Source organism: Oxyura jamaicensis, chromosome 1 (assembly GCF_011077185.1).
Source record: "Oxyura jamaicensis isolate SHBP4307 breed ruddy duck chromosome 1, BPBGC_Ojam_1.0, whole genome shotgun sequence".
NCBI classification, from domain to species: Eukaryota; Metazoa; Chordata; class Aves; order Anseriformes; family Anatidae; genus Oxyura; species Oxyura jamaicensis.
In genome coordinates this window covers 1,418,550-1,438,008 of record NC_048893.1, presented here as the reverse complement: position 1 = coordinate 1,438,008, position 19,459 = coordinate 1,418,550, and the positions used below count along the sequence as shown (strand labels likewise).

The 19,459-nt window shown below is 48.7% G+C and overlaps 1 protein-coding gene across 15 annotated transcripts in view; it reads left to right on the top strand.

The window, feature by feature from the left end:
* Positions 1-1,516: 1,516 nt before the first annotated feature.
* The window catches only part of LOC118156089 (collagen alpha-1(VII) chain-like), a 122,548-nt gene continuing 104,605 nt past the window's right edge, over positions 1,517-19,459 (top strand). For 10 of the 15 annotated variants that reach the window (XM_035309878.1, XM_035309944.1, XM_035309904.1 and 7 more), the window contains exons 1-2: positions 14,701-15,546; positions 16,363-16,586. The gene's annotated coding sequence lies outside the window, so the exon portion shown is untranslated. Of the gene's footprint in view, positions 1,890-10,772; positions 10,895-14,699; positions 15,547-16,362; positions 16,587-19,459 lie in introns of those variants that run through there. The other 5 variants (XR_004746171.1, XR_004746176.1, XM_035309973.1 and 2 more) reach the window with 3 other exon arrangements.

The following is a 19,459-nucleotide window of genomic DNA, read 5'->3' as shown; positions in this document are numbered from 1 at the left end:
CCATTGACAAAATGATGTCAGTGGCTCAGCCCTTATTAGCCCCCAGAGAATCCCCCCCTGAGAGAATGGGCTGGGGAAGACCTGGCTTGGTTTGCTCTGAGCAAAATCAATTTATTCACTTGCTGCTCTGTTGCCTGGAATTTCGCCGTGCCTGGATCCTGAGTTCACTTGCGTGGGTGGGGGTAATAAAAGGGGCCACGAGCAGTCTAGACAGAGGTGGCCTCCTCGAGGCAATCCATCTTCATTAAGCAGGCCAGAGCCCAGCAGCTGGGAGATGAGCTCGGAAAGGAGCCGTCTCTGGGTAGCACCACAATTAACCCTTCAGCCAGCAGTACAGCAGCTCCCTCCTGCCTTTTTTTTTTACTGAAACGAACAATTTGAGATTTATTTCCTCTTTTTGACAGGGCAGTTATGGTGGGCGTTTTGTGCTGGCTGGATTATGAATGACCCGTTTGCCTCCAGATGAGGGCTGGAGAACTGGGAGAATGATTTGAAGGCAGTAGGAAAGTTGCTGGGGATTTCTCGGCAGGGCTGTGGTTACTCGTGGCACAGGACACTTAGTCTCCTCTCATCATTCACCAAAAAATTGAAGATTCAGGTCCCAGCCACCCTCTGACCCACATGGGAGGCAGCTAGGCCCACCTCCCCTGGGGCACCAGCCACGCCGTGCTCTTGTGAGCTTTGTTTTGCTTCAAAGGTTTCCTGGAGAAGGGGCTGATGCCAGGCAGACACCGGGGATTTCCAGGAGCAATAAGTGTTTGCATTTAGTGCCGGGCCAACCTTACATCTGCAGTCATTCCTAGGCCAAGGCCTGGGCACAGCCGGGCTGCCCTCTGTCATAAGAGATTCTCATGGGGATATTCCAGGTTTCTTCGGTCCCTCTGTGACTGCAGGCACTTCAGTACTGTCCAGGCTGCTTTATTGGTGCTAAAAGGTCATTTCTGATCCTTCTGTTGAAGTACGGACAAGTGTTCCTAGGCCTTAAAAATGGCAGCGTTGATATGGAAGAAAGAGGCAACGTTTCTCCCAGATTTTAAAAGCTATTTTGTTTGTTGTTGTTGTTAAAAAAATGAGTGGCAACAAGTGAAATAAGGGGCTGAAAGCTAATGAAAGGCCAGGCTGGATGGGGCTTTGAGCAATCTGGTCTGGTGGGGAGTGTCCCTTCCCATGGAGTTAGTTGGAGTTATATGGTCTTTAAGGTTCCTTCCAACCCAAACCATTCTGAGATTCTATGATTCTGTGTTTTTGTGATTATATGATTCTATGACAAAATATTTTCACACAGCACGTAATAAAACTGTAGGAACTCGTTGCCACAGGAGACTGTGAATGCTAACAACCTTAAATGGTTTCCAAAGCAAGCAAATCCATAGTAGAAAAGTTCACACGAGGTTCTGAATGCAGCGGCATTTCCAGAATGCAATCTGTGTGTCCGAAAATCCCTAAGCTTCAGGTCTCTGGAGATTGCAAAGACAGAGATGTCTCCATGGGCTTGTCCTGTTCTTGTATCCTTCTTTACCATCTGATGCTGGGCACCGTAGGAAGCACACGTTGCACTGGATGCCCCGACCTAGTGCTGCAGCTCTCATCTTTTTCTTCATACTTTGCTCGCAACATCTGCTGTCTTTGCATAAATATTTCACTGGCACCAGCTGCAGCTCTCTGGCAGAACAAGAGTCGCGGGGTTGACTCTCAGCTATCTTAGTTTTCCCAGACTCTGCAGGATTTGCACTGTGTTCTCCAGAGAGGCTGGAGTTTTCTTCTTCCCTGTTCAAGCTCTGTCTCTGTCTTTGGTGAGGCTTCAGAGGAAGAAGCAGCCTGAAACGCGTTACAGGTGCATGGTGCCGAATCTCAGATGCTCCCCTTTCAATTTGTCTCTTATTGACAAGGTAAGTGAAAATGGAGGATATATTGTAGTCACCATGGGTCACAGCCCAAGCGCTCTGGAGATGTTCACTGGAACAATAAAGTGAGGAGACGAGGTAACGTGTCTCTCTTTGTAGTTCAGATTACTGCAAAAATATCACAAAGGGGGAAAGTGAGGGGTATTCTGTATCTTGTCATTGTCTCTGTGCTGGAGTTTTATGCTGTGACCTAATGAATTAGCAGTCAGGAAAATTCTGCTTTTGCAAAACATATTTGGAAAATGGGAAAAAATGAGGAAAGCCATAAGGTCCAATAAATATTCTTTGGGAAGCTTGGTTTCGGGAGATAAGTGCTGGTTATGATGTACATTTTGGGATAACTTGCCCCCTAGCATTAGATCTAATCCTGCAGTGTAATATATACAGAGTAGATAAAATTTGAAGTGGAGACTTTAAATTTCATGTATTATAGTGGCTTTAATTATTTTTAACGATCACCGCTTATTCCTTCTCTTTATGTAAGTCAGAATTGCAACCTATGAGCTGCCGAGAGCTGCGCCTGGCTTGCAGCTGGGATCCTGTACCAGGGTTGTGTTAGGTGACAGGCACCGAGGCTGTGGGAACACAGGGGCTGCAAGTCTCATCCTGTCCCCACTTCTTTCTCTCCTAAAGTAACAGCTTCACCTTGATGGGGTTTCATGTCATAAATGGCTGTTATCCCCCTTTTCACCTCTATTATCCATTTAATCCCCTGTAGTGCAGACACAAGGCTTCTTTCTGTGGGGCTAAAGAGCCTTGTGGTGACCCCAGGAAGGGCTGATGACAGAAGACATCCTTTCTCTGTTCAAGAAATGCAGACCAGATGGCAGTAAGCCCTCTATTCCTTTTCTTCTAAACTTTTTCTAGTTCTGACAATGTGATCCAGAATGAAGTGGGATTTCACCACGTGCAGGGCTGAGGGAACATTTTATGGGTTTGGGGTCCTCTCAGGCTGTGTCCTCATTAGTCCCTGTGCTAGAACATCACTACCTTTGCTCTCGGTAATTTACTTGATGCTGTAGATGTGCCAGTATCCTGGCAAGCTCTTCACTCCTGGGTACAGGAGTGCAGCATCTGCCCGTCCCCTTGATAATTGACTCATAGCCCTCTTTGCAAAGGGAAATATCTGCAGATCAATCACTACAAGTTACCTTTAAATGGTTCTGCAGGATGGTTGGGTTACAGGTGTGTACGTGCAAGTGTGAAAGAAAAATGCCAGCCGAGGTGAAAGGTGAGGGTTTGCTCCTTCTGAGAGACACCTTGAGTGAATGCAGCATCGACAAGAATCTGCTCTGCTTTGGAGCTCCTTTTTGCTCCTGGAAAAGCAAACAATGCTGAGCTGAGCCACCTAACTTGGATATCTGGACACTTGGGCTTCCTTTCACTAATTACACCTTGGCTGGCTTAGCGTAAAGGCTCCCCTTTGCTCAATTTGCTGAGGCGTAAGTGTTGGGGTTGCTCTTGGGATGCACCAAAAATGGTTTGTAAATTGTAGGCACTGTCTTCTGGGGAAAAAAAAAAAAAAAAAGAAAAAAAAAAAGAAAAAAAAAAGAAAAAAAGATGTTTTTTAAGTAGGTTTTTGCTTGCTTTCTAGAAAAGAAGTGCCTTCAGATGTACAGCAATGCCCTATACATTCTCTCACTCCTGTAAGGTCTTTGTACACTGCTGCTGTCCACCCTTTTCCCTGTAAGATTTCACTTTTAGGTTTGCAACCCCACATCCATTTGTGCTTCCAGCCTCATGACGCCATCTGGAAACCACCCTGCAAACACAGCTTTTGAATGCTTCCGCTGCAAGAGCAAGGAGCTTCCTGCAGAATGCACAAAATCTGCCTTTGTTACAGCATGGGAAGCAAATCCTTTGTAAGGTTTCCTCTTGCAAAGGGTCTTAGCACCAAAGTACCAAATGGTCTGGGAACGATGCTCCATAACCCAAAGGCATGGGTTTTGTAGCCCAGTGACTCCCAATGCAACACTTCCCAAGGATGAAGGATTCTCTAGGTATTTCCCCTAACTCTGAGATGAAAAAGATTCTCATTTCTTCTACACTTGTTCTCAAAACCGCTTGAACGGCTGAAACTTACGTAAATTCAGCTGAGACACAGAATTTTTAACAAGTCAGCTCTAAATAATTAAAAATATCATCAAGTTACACGTGGCTTGTGTCTGAGGGAGCTTGGCAGTGCATCCTGCTGCCTTCCAGCCTTGGACTGCTGATCATTTTAAGCTGACATGTCCATTTCTGATGGTATCCAAGTGATATCCATTTCAGATCGGTATCCTTCAGTCATTCCAGCATCTGCTCATGATGGATATGGGATCTTCAGCCCCCATTCAGTTTGAGATCTTGAAGAATAAGGTCAAGCCATCTCACTAAAATTTGGTGGGGGGTCTAACCTGAGTAGTGTTGGTAGCTGATCCATGTCTGGATAGAGAAATTTAGAAGTTGTTTCTCTGTGTTCAATGAACTCATGATTCTACTTCCAAGACAAACCAAGATTTACTTCTTATTTACCCCCTACTCTTCTACTCTGCCATCTGCTGTCATTTTCAAGACCTGTTGAGCTTCGTGGACAGTGACCACTGGGAAATGAAAGACAATAACTTCCGAGACTTGAAGCATCTTGCAAGATTAGGACAAACATTTGTGCCTGGGTCAGAGAAGATCTGCTTCTACCGAGTGTGTTCGTGTTACCTTGCGAAGGGCTGGCTGAACAGAGGGGGTACATACCATAACCACATCCTCAGCTGGTGATAACTACGCGACTACATTAGATTTGATGTCCCTAACGGAGGGCATGACACCAGGAGGTACAAAAGCACTGCCATACATGAGGAAACACCATCTTATATCCCCACAGAGCTGTCCCAGTGTGGACTTGGGACACGTGCACTGCCGTGTTTGCAGCTCTGACATCTGCCATGCATCCGGTTGTCTGACGTGACAGCGAACGGGGCTACCAAATGGTGCCAGTAATTGAAAGGGGATGTGTGACCAGTACATCAGAGACTCCAGCCCAGCTTTTCCAATCCCATATTGACATGGTGTCATGATAGCGAGGGAATATATGCAGCAGGGTATTTCCCTGCACCTCCTGCAGAGCAGGCAGCTACGCTCAGGGAAATGTGTTCTGTATTATTTCTAAGGGTCAGGCATGGAGGAGGTCTCTATTCCTTCTGATCAGGCTTAATTACGTTTACTTAGTAACATCTTGTTTAGAGGATTTCTTTAAATCTCGAGGCGTTTTCTCTCACATGTGCCTTCCACATTGTGGGATTTAACTGTACAAATGGTTCCTAATTCATCTGGAGTTTAATAAGGGATATTTCCCCTGCACGGTGTCCCAAGTGATGTTGCCTTTCCTGTTGAGTTTTTCCTTCTGTCTGGTTTCTCTGAGACCTACACGCAGATTTTTCCTGCGGTTGGGATTTTGGGGCTGAGACACTTAACAGACTCTCCCTGGCTGCTGCTTTCTGCGAGACTCGTAGGAAATTGGAAGTTTGCACAAAAGATGGCAAAACCCCAAAGATGCGGATGTGCAGATGGGCTTACTTTGTTCCTGCAGGCAAAGTGTGATAAGAAAAGTGTTTTGAAAGATTGTGGTGCTGAGGGAAGACTCGGGGCCCTTTAGTGACAAGGGGAAGGGATGGATGAGATATTTGAGCATGTCTGTACAGATGTCTTTAACAGAGGAAGCAACGCCTGGTCCCTTTAGCTCCAGGTGACACTTCAAGAGAAGGGCAGGGCTTGAGACAGAGAGGCTGGGATGGGAAGAAAAATGCAAGGTTGCCTACAGGAAGACGGGTATCATGCTGGGATAAGAGGTATAGAGCATCCTGATGGCTTCCAGGCAGCAAGTGGGTACCTCCAGAGAGAGCTCAATGCCAGTCAAGAGATATAAATGTTCCCTTCTTCCCCACAGAAAGCTCATCACCACCAAGAGACGCTCCACATTGGCACTCCGGGTGATTTGCTGGAGGGCCGTTTGGGCCCGTGGCCCTTCCCACTCGTCATCTCTCACCTTTCTAACAAAAGGAGTGCTTGTGGTGGCACTCTTTTGAAGGCAGAAACCACTTCCTAACACATGTAGTGTTAGGACAAGGAGTAAACTAAAACAGGAGGATTTAGATTAAATTTTAGAAAGAAATTCTTTACTCTGAGGGTGGTGAGACACTGGAACAGGCTATCCAGAGAAGGTGTGGATCATAGAATCATAGAACCATAAAATCATTTGGGTTGGAAAAAAACTCTAAGATCATCTAGTCCAACCTTTAACCTAGTACTGAAGCCCCACACTGAACCATGCTACGAGGTTCCAAATCTACACATTTCTTGAAAACGTGCTGGGATGGTGACTCAAACACTTGGGAAGCCTAGGCAGCCTATTCCAATGGCACACAGCCCCTTCAGTAAAGAATTTATCCTAATATCCAACCTAAACCACCCCTTGGTGCAGCTTGAGGCCATTTCTCCTTGCCATATCACTTGGTGTTTGGGAGAAGAGCCCGAACCCTACCTTGCTATAGCCTTAAGGTAACTCTAGAGTGCAATAAGGTCTTCCCTGAACCTCCTCTTCTTCAGACTGAAGAACCCCAGCTCCCTTAGCCACAGTTGACGAGAACTGGCCTCATTATTGAGCCCTGGGGGACATCATAAATGACCAGCCTTCAGCTGGATTTAATCCATTCACCATGACTTTTTGGGCAAAGCCATCCCTGGGGGTGCCCAAGGCCAGGCTGGATGGGGCTGGGGGCAGCCTGGGCTGCTGGGAGGTGTCCCTGCCATGGCAGGGGAGTTGGGATGAGATGGACTTCGAGGTCCCTTCCAACCCAAACCATTCCATCATTCTATGACTCTAGGATTGTTTCAACACTGGTACTTCACGAGCTGCTGTACGTGAGTTGAAGGGGCACATGGATCATTGTTTTCCAATTGATGGATGAAGTCTGTGGCCCTTTATATCCACATAGGGCAAATCTGGAACCCCACACAGAAAGTTTGCATGTGAAGCCTAGCCACAAAACCTCCAATAGGCTGTGTTTTAGGCAGAAGGAGGTCTGTGCTGGGTGGTGGTAGCCTGGATCCTGAGGCGACAAACCATCATCAGCCCATCACAGTCACTGATGGGTCCCAAGGCTCTGGTTTGGCCCAGTGTGTGCCCTAGAGATGTGACATGCCTTTGGCCCTTCTCAGCAAGGTCCTGCATGGCCTGCCTGTATCCAGACAATCCGTAGAGGGACCAACAGGGTGAGCTCTCTTCCCATTTCAGTGGCCCTCCTGCCAGGGCACCATTCCTCCTTGGTCCACCATCTGCACCCAGGAGGCACCTTAGCCACTGCTGTCCCTCACGTGGGGCATCAAGTAGAAGCTAACCAATCTCAGTTGTCAGCAGAGATGAACAGATAGCACGGAGGGGGACATTTCCTAGCCCCTTGGCAGCCTCCAGAGCCGTGCTACAGTTGCTTTAATAGCCTGAGCCTAAGCAGAAAGGTTACGAGAAGAATGCGTGCAGGGGCTGCGTTTTGATCACCGCCTGTTGAAAACATCTCAGCTAACTTGTGACCCGGCACAGGATGGAAGCGGTGGATTTGGTTCATGTGCTCCAAACAATGCCCGGGGAAGATGTGAGATATTAAAATCTCACAAGCCTATTTTTTTTTTTCTGGGTTTTGTTCTCTGCTTTCAGCCCTGGTCTTGACTCAGTGCCCTTGCCGTGCAGTTTGGCCGTGGGCTGGGAAGCGTGGTGCGCTGCCCCGAGATGGGGCTGGCTGGGATTTCTAACAGCTGGTGCCTCCAGCCCTCTCCCCCTCAAAAGCAAAGCTGTGGCCAGGGCTTACCAGGAAACTTGGCAGGGGAACGGGAGGTTTTTTGGTGTGATGGATGAAGTGGGACATGAGCGGTTGAAGCTGGTGTGAGTTCCTGGGGCGGGGGGTTTAAGGGTTTCCAAAAGGGGACCAAATCATCAGCTGGTGAAACCTGAACGTCTGTTGGCTGCAATCGAGTTGCACCCAGGCTGTTGGTGCTGGATCCAGTATTTCAGATCTGCACTTGGAAAGTGTTCCCAGACGTAGAAAGCTCAGGAGCATTTGAGAATGAGAGCCCCAGACTGATCTGGGAGTGCATCTCACCCTAACCTGGAGAGGAGCTGGAAGGGCAGGTCTGTGTCTACTTTGTAGGTCTGGCCATGGGTTGGATCACTGCGGGAACACATCCAGCAGTGGGAATTCTGCTGGGAGCTCAGCTGGACAGAGACCACATGGATACATATGCGAGAGGGAGCTCTATATTGAACCTTTACATATTTATCAGATCTGCAAACATGGGGTCATGAGGATGACTAAAGGGGAATTTCTGGAGGCAGGGACACTCTCATCAGGAGAAGCTGGTGCAGCAACAGGCACGTGTTCTGGCCTCAGTGTGCAACCAGAAATGAATTTGGAAGAGGACAATGGAGAGAAGAGAGCCGTTCTCAGACCAGTCTATCCCTGCGTGGTCAGGTTCAGGTGGCTGGGGAGGAGGAATTATGCTCTCCATCCACCCGAGATGTGCCAGCTCTGCTCCAGTTGCGATTTCCATGCAGGAATTTGAGGGTAACGCAGCTGCCCTCCGCATCCCGCAGGGGCTGGCTTCTCCGTGAGATGTCCCAGCCCTTTTCCAGGGGATGAGTGAAGAAAGTGAGGTGCACAGCCCTTCCCACCACTTCCACACATGTGTCCTAGAAAAAGAGGAGGCTCTGAGACCATGAGATCAGGAGTTTGGTGCTTCCCTCTCAGGTGCGGGCATGGCGAGCGCTGTGTGCTGCTGAAATGTGCAGTTTGACAGGGAAGACGAATGGACCTGCTGAGCGACATTAAATATGAAAAAGCCCAGGAGCTCCCCTGTCGCTCCCAGTGCCTCCAAATTGAGTTTGGAAGCTGTAATTTTAGGTTGGCCTGGGACAGGAATGGATGGGAAGGTTGTCAAGTACAGGCAGCATCTGCTGCTCGAGGGGAAAGGGGCTGGTGTAAAATGTGATCTCTGTGAATGGGGAGCCCGAGGCTGTGCTATAACACACCAGCACATGCCTCCTTTCCAAGAAACACACATAAAAAGGTACAAAAAAAATGAGTGAGGGCAGGTGGATGCTGTGCTTAGCAGTGTGTCCTTGCAGCAAAGGGGTTGTGTTAGTAAAAAGTGAAGGCAGCAGGGCCAGGGAAGTGATCCTTCCCCTCTGCCCAGCACTGTGAGATAGCATTTGGGGTGTGATGGCCAACTTTGGGCTCACCGGTAGAGGAAAAGTACTGATATATCGGGGCGAGTCTGGCAGAGGTGGCTGTGATGGTATGGGGCTGGAGAACACGGTGGTGAGGACGTGCTTGGAGGCTGGGCTCTGGCCAACATGGAGAAAAGACCAGGGATTCAGTCCTCCAGGGGTGCTTTCCCAACCTAAACTGAATTTGACAATTCAGAGACATCTGATCAATCCTCCACCTGCGCTGCGTTGCTCTTGAGAGCAGGCACTGAGCTCGCAGAAGCCGAGCTGCATCTCTCTCCTCTCCCACCTTGGATAATTTCTGCTGATGGAGGATAACAGGACCCCCAGCACAGGCAGCGTCCTGGCTGAGAGCCACCCTTCTCTGCCCTCTGCTCCCAGGCATCCAAAATTATGACAGAGATGATCGGATCATCTTAAAAGTCATGTCTTTTGAGAAACGTGTGTGGTTCTGACACCTCAGAGCATTAGGCACAGGAGGTTAGATGCTGGAAAGGGCTGATGAATATGAAAGAGCATGGCACGGTTGCTTGCTGAAAACATTCTCATTTATTTGCCTTCAAAGTGTCCGAGTTTGAAGTATTTTATCGGACAGGATAATTTGTGCTTCTTTAAGAAAATCTGAAATGCCTCACGCTGGGCTCCGTGTGCGTTTCTTTGGGGAAACTCCCGTTTGCCATCGGGGAAATGTTGAAATGGCTCAAAACTGGAAACTGCTGTTGCCTTGGGCCCTAATTCCTCAGACATATCTGCGAGCGGTGTGCATGTCCCAGCTGTCCAGCAGCACCTGGTGGGGCACTCAACCCCAGTTTTTAGGTAAAAGAACCCAAACCACTCCATCTTAGCAAGTTGTCATGCATCGGCCGGACCTAAACATCCGTGTGTGTTCCTGCGTGCATGATCCTGAGCTGTCCACATCCAGCGTGATTCAAAGCAGATGAGCTCGTACCGCTTCCTCTGTGCCTAAAAACGAGCACTTTTCCCCTTGAAAACACAAGGTTTGAGGAGCATTTCCCTGCTGAAAGGCGTCAAATCTGCTTGGACACGGTGTCCTGTTAAACCACAGCATCCTGTTGAACCACGGTACCTCGCTCCTGGGTCTAAGCCCTTAATCTCCCTGGGTTTTATGAAATAGTACAACACGCAACTCCTTGATGTTATTTTGGTTCAAAAACATAACATTTCTGTGCATTTAAAGTACGTAATATCGCAGTGCTTGCGTAGATGTGGGCAGCGTCAAGGGTAAGCTTTTGGCTGGGTCTCTGCACTTCACTGTCTGGCCGGTACTTACAGGTTTAACCACAGCTGGGTTGTTTCAAGGCTCTTCTTGGGTTTATTTCCTTTTATTTAGTAAATGGTAAAAAGGGAAAAGGCAAAATTCGAACACGTTTCTGGCTCACAGCAAATGACTTGAAATAAATGGCCGCACGTGACTTTATTCTATTACAAAAGCAGGACAGGCGAAATTGCTGCTGAATTGTAAGCAAGGGGTCACCCTGCTCTGCAATTACCGCGGTCCCTAATGCACTGAATTGCAAATAATATCCGCTCCTGGAGCGTAATACTATCTGGCTCTGCGTGCCAGATGAAAATGAGCTCATAGACCAAAGCAGCCTGAGAAAACAGCTTTCAGAAGAGACGGGAAAACGGTCTTAATCTCCAGCCTGAGTGGGAAAGTAATCAGCCTCGGTTCCTTAACTCCGCAAGGAAGACCTTCGTACAACGGCAAGGGGCAAAGGTACCACTCGCAAACAGCGCTGTGTTAACGGCCTCGCTGCTGGGTGTCGCTGGGCTGCAGGAGGATGGTTTTAGGGACTGCTTCCCCACAGGTTTCAGGATGGAGCAGCTTGCTGGGAACATCTGAAATGATAGATTTCTCTGTCCTGGACTCAAAGATGTGTCTTGAAACGGTGAATGGAAATGTATCACATGGGTAAAACTTTAGATATTTGAGTCTTCTGATTATTTTTTTTAAAGTTATTAATTTTACCAGCAGTGTTTTGCCCTGATTTGTCCTGCCCCCGTGGTGGAGTGACCTCCTCCTTGAAATGGGGTGAGTCCAGACCTCACTGCCAGAGCCTGCCAGCACTGGTGGTTTCTCTATAGCTGTCTCAAGAGCACAGACTTTTGCTCTTGAGACAAAAAACTTGTCTTTTTTTGGCATTTCATTTCCCATAGGGAACATCTTTGCTAGGAGGACTCCATCGGGTGTGTGCACCAGGTCTGAGGCCAGGACCTTTTTGTCTACAAAACATTGCGTAGAAAGCATCACTCGTAGGTTGGAAATTCAGAGCCCAGCTTACTTCTGTGCTCAGCTAACAGAACAAGGTCACTTTGTCATCCCTGACAATATTTCTGCCCATGGCACCTGGTTGGACTACATCTAAATTGCCATGCAGCTCTGCACCAGTACCCCCAGTTAGCTCTGGCACTGGCAGGAAGGGAGCTTGGTGGTCAGTGATGCAGACGTGCTGCTGCTGTTCATGGAGCCTGCAATGTGAGGAGTCTGCTGGCCCAGGAAATTTGCCCTCCCATTCTGCATGGTGTGGTATATTTGGTATATTTTCGTATATGTGTGGTTGCTTTTATTTTCCTGGACATGCGAATTTAGAGGACCACAGAGAGGTACTGGAACAGCCCTTGGAACAACAAAATCCCTTTTAGGTTCTACTGGTCAAAAGAAGATCGTTTGCATGATTTTTCTCTTTTTACTTTTTATTTTTAAGCTGATGAATATTACAGAAAGGGAACACTTGAAGTTGCCCGCCATACATTCTGCATAGGGCACAGAACGCGGGTCACGTACCGGCGTCACATAACAAACCCGTCCCCTTTAACCTGTCCATCCCAGCTGCCGGATCGATCTTTCTTGTTGCTACTGGCATTTTTTTCACTGCAAAATGAGCAAATCTTAGCTTGGCAATAAATAAATGAAAGGGTAGGAAGTACCTGCAGGGAGAACCCGTTAAAACCGCAGCGGTCAGAAGGATCCACTTCTTGTAATACCATTTGTATGTCTGTCCGTGTTTGTTTTGCTCTCTCTGAGCAACGTTTCATGCTTCACCCCGGTGTTTTTCATTAAGAGGCCTTGGTGTGTGTTCAAAGGAAGCTAAATATCCTCGTCTTTGTTCCTCCCCTGGGGAAATCAAGGTGCAGCGAAACGAGACGGTCTGTGGCTGTTGTGGTCCTGCAAGAGATGGGCATGGAGAGGGACTGGCGCTTTCCAACCTCATCACACAAAAAGCCTGTCTAACCTTCCCTGATTCCCCTAGCATCTCTTGGCCCCTACCCACGGCTGTCAGAATCTGCGAGGGGTTGGGGAACAGGGGACAAACGGTGCCATAATTTGACGAAGCTCTGCGGAGCTGCCTCATCTGCTCAGTTTAAATAATACATACATTTTTTTTTCTGACCAGAATGTTTTTGATTAAAAAGCATTAAATTTTACTCTCACGAGTAGCTCCTTTGGCAGCAGGGACAAACAGGGCTGGGATAAAGCAGCTGGGGGCAGTTTGAGATAACAGCTCTCGCAGGTGCTGGTGGAAGAGGATGGGAGCTGAGATGCAGCTGCCCTGGGCATGGGCACTATAAAAGGGCTGTACTCCCCTTCTCCTCCTTTCTATCAGCATCATTGAGGGTGTTGAGTGTCTGTAGGGTAAGTGGCTTCCTTGCAGGTGTCCTGGACTACCTTATGTCTCGGTACAACTTCATGATTTGGAAGCAATCCTATAAGGCTGCATCCAGGAAGGAGTAGACTTGTTCTCTTCGAGCTCGGCTTTTCTCCACTTCTGTGCCCCTCTTTGCTGACTTCTGTTGGCTTTTCTCCTTGAAAAAAAAAGAAGAGCTGAGGATGAGATAAGAAATAGGTTTATTTCCACCTGGATTTTTCTTAAAAAGCCTTGTTGTGTGGGAGTGCAGAGAACCATGAAAGGAGTGACCAAGTCAACGTCCCAGATGTCACCAGATGCTCTCTCCTGCTTTCATTTCAATCAAGCTTGCATATATGACTGTCCTTGTTTTGGCTAGAATAGAGTTAATTTTCCTCCTAGTAGCTGGTAGGGTGCTGTTTTGGGGATTTAGGATGAGAATAGTGTTGACAACAACACTGATGATTTAATTGTTGCAGAGCGGTGCTTACACCAAGCCAAGGACTTCTCAGCTTTTTCTCTGTCCTTTCAGCAGGCAGGCTGGGAGTGCAGCAGGAGCTGGGAGGGGACAGACCCAGGACAGCTGACCCCAACTGGCCGAGGGGTATTCCATCCCATACGAGGTCATGCTGAACAATTAGTATGGGATGGGTATGGCTGATCTGGATGAGACTTCATGTAGCATCTTTATTTAAGCTCTAGGTTGCCTTCAGAGACCTTGTCCTCAGCCCTATCTGGGGCTCACAGCTGGGTCTTTATGGCCCCATCACTGCCTTCCAGTCCATGGGCTAGTGAAGGAGGAGGGCATGAGAAACGTGGGCTGGTCTCCTTTCTGGAGGTTTCCTGTGGCAAGGAGTGGCTGGGGAGCAGAAAATGCTGCTGGATCCCTCCTGGCTTTTATCTGATGAATTATGTGTGGGTGCCAAGATGTCTTGCTAAATATTAAGCCTGAACTTTAGAAAATGGAAAGTCTTTCCTCCCTGGAAAGGTTGGCATTAAGGCAAGTGACAACTACACATGAATGATCCTCTTTGTTTGCTTTCCCTTACTTTCACTCGATTGCTTTAAAATATTGCTGACGGCTTGAGTAGCTGAGAAGCCTCTCTTGGGAACCTGCCAAATATGCTTCAGTGCAGTTCATTTTATTTTTTTTTACAATTTGCGTTTGGCATGGGCTTGGTGTATTTTTCTCCCCCACTTTTTTTTTAATATCAGATAACCAATTTCACCCTACACCCTTGCCCCTTGTTTCCTTGGGTGAAGGCTGCCAAGCAATGCAAATGGGTTACAGGCCAAATGGGCCTCTTCTCAGCAGCCTGGTGCTGAGCTGGAGGTGCTGGACACCTTTGGCTTCTTCTCATTGCTCAGGTTGGACCTCTCTGTGCCTTATGACAGAGGGCCTGGATGTGGTGTAAATGCCTACAGAGATTCCTGAGCTTGTGCTCAGCAAGTTAAGCTTTAGAATGGGAAAATTGGGCTGTCTTGGCACAGTGCTGTGATTATTAACCCAGATAGCGCCTGTACGTAGCATGTAGATAAATCCGGTGGTGTGAGTTTGGGAGCTCCTTCCTTAGCCTTGCCATGCTTGAACACAAAAACATTTTATAGGTGCAATTCCCATAATGTGAGCTGAAGCCGGGGTAAGGCATGTGGTTGCTGTGGCTTTGCTCCTGTGTTACCTGCAGACTTGGATATCCAAAGCACTTCACTCGGTCTCTTTTCAGGTGTCATTAAATATGACTTCAGAAGATGAGTCTTCCCCTGTCCACTATTTCATCATCATCTCCCTTGTTCCCTGCTGTCCCTGGTGGGTTATTTAGGCTGGGAGGTCTCTGGCTGCCTGGAGGAGCAAGGGCTACCTGATCAAGATGGTGTGGTGGGTATCTCTTTTTCAGAAATATCATATTTTCCAGAATTTGAGAGGACAGATTAGCTGAGTTTGAGGAGGAAAATCCTGCAACCAGGGGAGAGCTCAATGCTTTGCGTGTTGGAAGGAAGCTGCAGTGGATGCTGCGATAAGACCTTGAGTACGCTGTCGCTGAGATCCCCTTTGGTCAATCCTTAAGTTTTTATTGAGCAGCAGGAAGCCAAATATGCCCGGGAGAAGGCCTGATGGACCTGGTGGTCCCACAGCTCGGTGGTCTGTCATCATTCTGGGCATCTCCAAATGGCAATCAGAGTCCTGCTGGTGCCGAAACTGCATCTGAGCTGTGTGGCACAAGCATCTCCTGATTGCCCCACTCTGGGGATGTGAATGGATTTAATTGCTGAATGTAGCTACAATTGCAATTAAGCCTATTCAGCCTGATAACGAGGCATTCAGGGATTTAGGAGCTTTATATGCTTCAATTAGATTCAATTGTTAAGCCCAAACCTTGTAGGGTGCTCCTCTGAAGTTTGCAGTCTTCAGGCAGTCCTACTGTGGCATAATCCTGGAGAATTTGGGGCGATGCTTTGTGGCAGGAATGGGGGGAAAGAAATCTGTTTAAGTGTGCATGCGAAGCAGTTAATTCCTGGGATGTTTTGCTGGAGCAGGGAAGCGTCAGCTGAAATATCACCCTGCAGGCTCAAGCCTGTGCAGGATGGGAAGAGCTGCATCGTACCTGTCCTTACTTCTTTATCCTTACTGTACCTAAACACCTGAAAGCAAGTTCTTTTTATTCCTCCTCTCTCTGAGCTTTTTGGCCTGGTTCTCTCTTGGCTGGGAGGACACCAGCTGCAGGACTGGATAGCACCTACCACGGTGAGACCTGTTCTCTGCTGGGGCTGGAATTTTTGGGACACCAGGCACTGGGAAATAGCCATCGGTGTAGGGAGGAGACCTGGGGATCACCTGCTTCAAGCAGCTAAACAGCTTGTGATGTGGGGTGTGAGAGCCCTGGTTCCTCCTCTGAGTGTCTCCTGAGCCAAAACTTCCTATATTTGTGTGCTGTGAGTTCTGGGGATGGCTGGGGGTGGGGGGGTTCACCCTCCTGCTGGATTTTTGTGGGGTCCAGCTCCTTTGGCTTTGGATGTGGGACATGGTTGAAGTCCTTTTGGGGGTCATTTCCCAGATACTCAAATTTGGGTGCTGAACACTGAAAACCCCATTCCCTCTGCCTGCCTGTGCCTCAGTTTCCTGTTGCCTTTTAGTAGCTATGCCAATGTCCTCCAGAACACATCAAAGGCTGTCTTTTAGAAAACAGCGCTCTTGTGTGATGAGACCAAGTGCAATCACAGTTATGTTTGAGATATCTTGACCCATGCCCCTCTGTGCTATCCCAGCACCCCCCAGCAATGCCAGACCCCTGTACTTGAACTGCAAATTAGCTTTGCACCCTGCCCTTTGCATTTCCATCCCCTCCAGGGCTGGGAAATCCTTTGGCTGCCTACAAACAGAGACTCTTTCCCCCCCCTCCCCCCCTTCCCCAACCTTTTCCCCAAGCCGGCCCCTTTCCTTTTCAAACATCCCACTTATTTTATTATTATTTTGTGCCCACGAGGTAAAGATTTCTTTTTTTTTTTTCCTCTCCCCTCCCTTTCTCCCCCTTCCTTCTCTTGCACATTCCTGCCCCGAAAGCGTGCGGGGCGGCATCCCCTGCCTGGTGCTCGTCCGTCCCAGCTGCTGGCCGGTGGAGAAGGAGCTGGAACTGGAGTGGGGGGATGCCCGCAGCAGCCCCTCCTCCTGCCTCATAACTTCTTCCAAGCGTGTGAGGAGTTTCACAGCAGCCCGGCCGACGCGGTCACCCACTTTGGGGGCCTCTTGCCCATGGGGAGCAGCCAACGCGCAGCGGCTTTGCCCAGGTAAGCGGTGCTGGCTGCCTGCAGCTGTCTGTCTGTCCGTCTGTCTGCCCAGGTGTCGGGTTTTCGGTTGTGTTTTTTCCACTCTTCCCTTTCTCGGGTTGCAGCTCAATGATTCATGGCATGAGAACGGGCTGGGGGTGATGGGGAGGATGAGGGGGCTGAAAATTGCCCCCCCGAAATCTTCCCAGCGCTGCACGAGCAACCCAAAGGATTGGGGTGCCTGAGATGGCCAAAACCTGTCTGTGGAGTGAATTCTGGGGTGACTTCAGGCTCCCTGTGATGGGAAGAGGCTCGGTGGCATCAGCTGGTCTCGGACACAGGGAGAGGTGGGGAGGAAGCGCTGTCATGTGCAGCACATGGTGGCTTGTCTTGTCTTTTTTTTTTGTTTTGAGGCTTTCTCAGAGGAATTGGGTTCTTATTACCTGCTTTGATATGCTCAGGGGGTCCAAGCATTGCAGTGAGCAGAATACAGCCCCAATAAACTTCCCACCTGTGGAATAAGGAGCTATATTTTTTTCTTTTAATCTTGTTCAATTAGATTATGTGAGGTGGATGCTGGTGAAAACAGCGAGTGCTGAAAGCGAGTCCTGGATCAAAGCTGTAACAACAACAGAGCAGACCCCTCTGGGACTAGTTATAACTCTAGACAAAATGAATATTTCAGCAGGTTATGGGAGAAACAGCAGAAAGGGTTGGTCTGAGGCTGTTCCTGGCTGGGGAAGCCAGATCCTTTCAAGGGAGATGTTGCATGCTTCTGGACTGGGTTCTGCTTTCCTACAGCTGGACCAGAACAGGTCTGTTAAGATGCAGTGGTTGTAGGGTCCCAGAACTTGCAATGAATGCAGCAACCACTTGGATGCAAGCTGCGTGTATGCAGCTCTGTGCTGTGTGCCTGCTCCTTCCCTGACCCAGCAACAGGTCCCAGCCCAGTGACCTATGGTGACTGCGATCCTTCAGCACCAGTCCACCACTTCCCCCTGTAGCTGCTGAAATGATGTCTCGTGTGGAATGGCAGTGATTAACAATTTCATTTGGCTGCTATCCACTGCAGGCCCAAAATAATGTAATCTCTGCTTGCAATCAGGAATTACAAGGAAGTGCCTTTTTCCAGGGAGAGGAGAAAATTAGCCACCAGGCAGATGATTCCTGGGGTGTCTGAGAAGCCTGTGTGGCTCTAGCAAGGAGGCTGGGTTGTAGGATGGAGCCTGCAGAAACTGCTCTGTGCATGCCATCCTTCTGTGGGTTGGAAGGAGCAGTCTTGCCCAGAGAGGTGATGGACGATGCTGTATGGGGTCACCAACGCTCCTGCGAAGTGGCCCCTCTGTAGACCTCTTGCTCCTCTTCTCCACTACCCTGAGCAGCATCAGGTCAGGTTGTGCATGGGGAGATGCGCTGGGCTGGGAGATGCATGGGGTTGTTTGAAGAGATGGCATGTGAATATGGGGATGCATCCTCTCCTGCTGGTTCTGGCACAGTCCTACAGGTATTATGAGCGTGAGATGTTTATACAGTGCAGAACTGGGGATGGTTGGGATGATATTTCCTCTTCAGAGGCTGTTTGAACAGTGACCATGCAGGAGTTTCTTGCTGGGGCAGCTCTGTCAGCTCTCCCTGATCTTAAATATTGATGTGCTGGGGCTCTTGGCTGAAAGAGGTCTTAAGCACACAAAAGCTTGTCTGCTTTTTCTACCTATTTTCCCAAGCATGGCTTCTCATGTTTCAGCTGTTCTCAGGTCTGGGTTTGTTCCTCTGACCCTGCTTATTCTAGATAGGGAACAAAGGAAAGAGGAGAAATGCAGGAAGACATCTCCAGCTCCTTGTCAGGCCATGGGGAGCCCTGCTGCAGGCTGTGGTGTGGGCGCCGTGTCCCCTTGGCTATAGGAAAAGTCACCCCGTCATCATCCCAGGCTTTGCAAGCCTGGAACCATGGCTGGAGGGATCCAGGGTGAAGATGTAATTTGGGAGACCTTTTGAAAAGGAAAAGGTCTTCCTCTGGGGAAACCATTGCATAAATGGCAGGGACCGGGGCAGTACAGGTCTGTATAAATGGGAAAAGCAAGGGGATGGGTTAAGCAAGCCAAGGAAGGATTGATGAATGTAACTGCAGTGTGTGATGGTTTGCTGGGCTGAGTGATGCTTTGACTTTCCTGAAGTGCCAGGGAGGTGGTGAAATGGGGATGAAGTTTTCATCTTGGGCCTCAGTAGTGAGTGGGAAGAAGGCAGTAAATAAGTTAACGTAGTGGTGAGAGGTTTGGGTCCAAATCCCGCTGTGGGCCCCGCAGGTTGGTTGCTGAGGGCTCCAGGACTGGGTGCTCTTGCCCTGCGTGGCGAATGGGTGCCTCTGTCTCAGCCTCTGCAATTCACCATAAATCCTTTAAATCCCTCTTCTCTTCTGTCTTGAGGGAGCACAGACGCAGCAGTGACTTCTGTGAGAGTTGGGGGGAGCAGAGAGAAACATCCAAAATGGGTTTAGCTGTGTCTGAATGAGCTTTGGTGGGAGCTTTGTGTGGTGCTCCACAGGAGTGAGTAAAGAAGGTAGCCCCCAGTCACCAGGACACCCTGGTGGCAAGGCCCAGCCCATGTCCTTGTGCCAAGGAGAAGTCCTTTCGGGAAGGTTTGTACAACTCACCCATTGGCATTACCTTCAGTCACCAGCACCTCGCCGACTGATTTTGTTTGTACAGTCAGGCCATAAATACCAACCTGACTAGATGGACATGGGGAGCCAGTTCTCCCTGAACCATTAACACCAGTTTTTGGTGGACATAAAATATGATTGCACTAGAGGGCAAGATGTAGAGGCTTAAAAAAATGATGAATTATGCTAGGACTTCTTGTTCAGGGAGATGTATGTCTGCCACAATGCCCTTGCT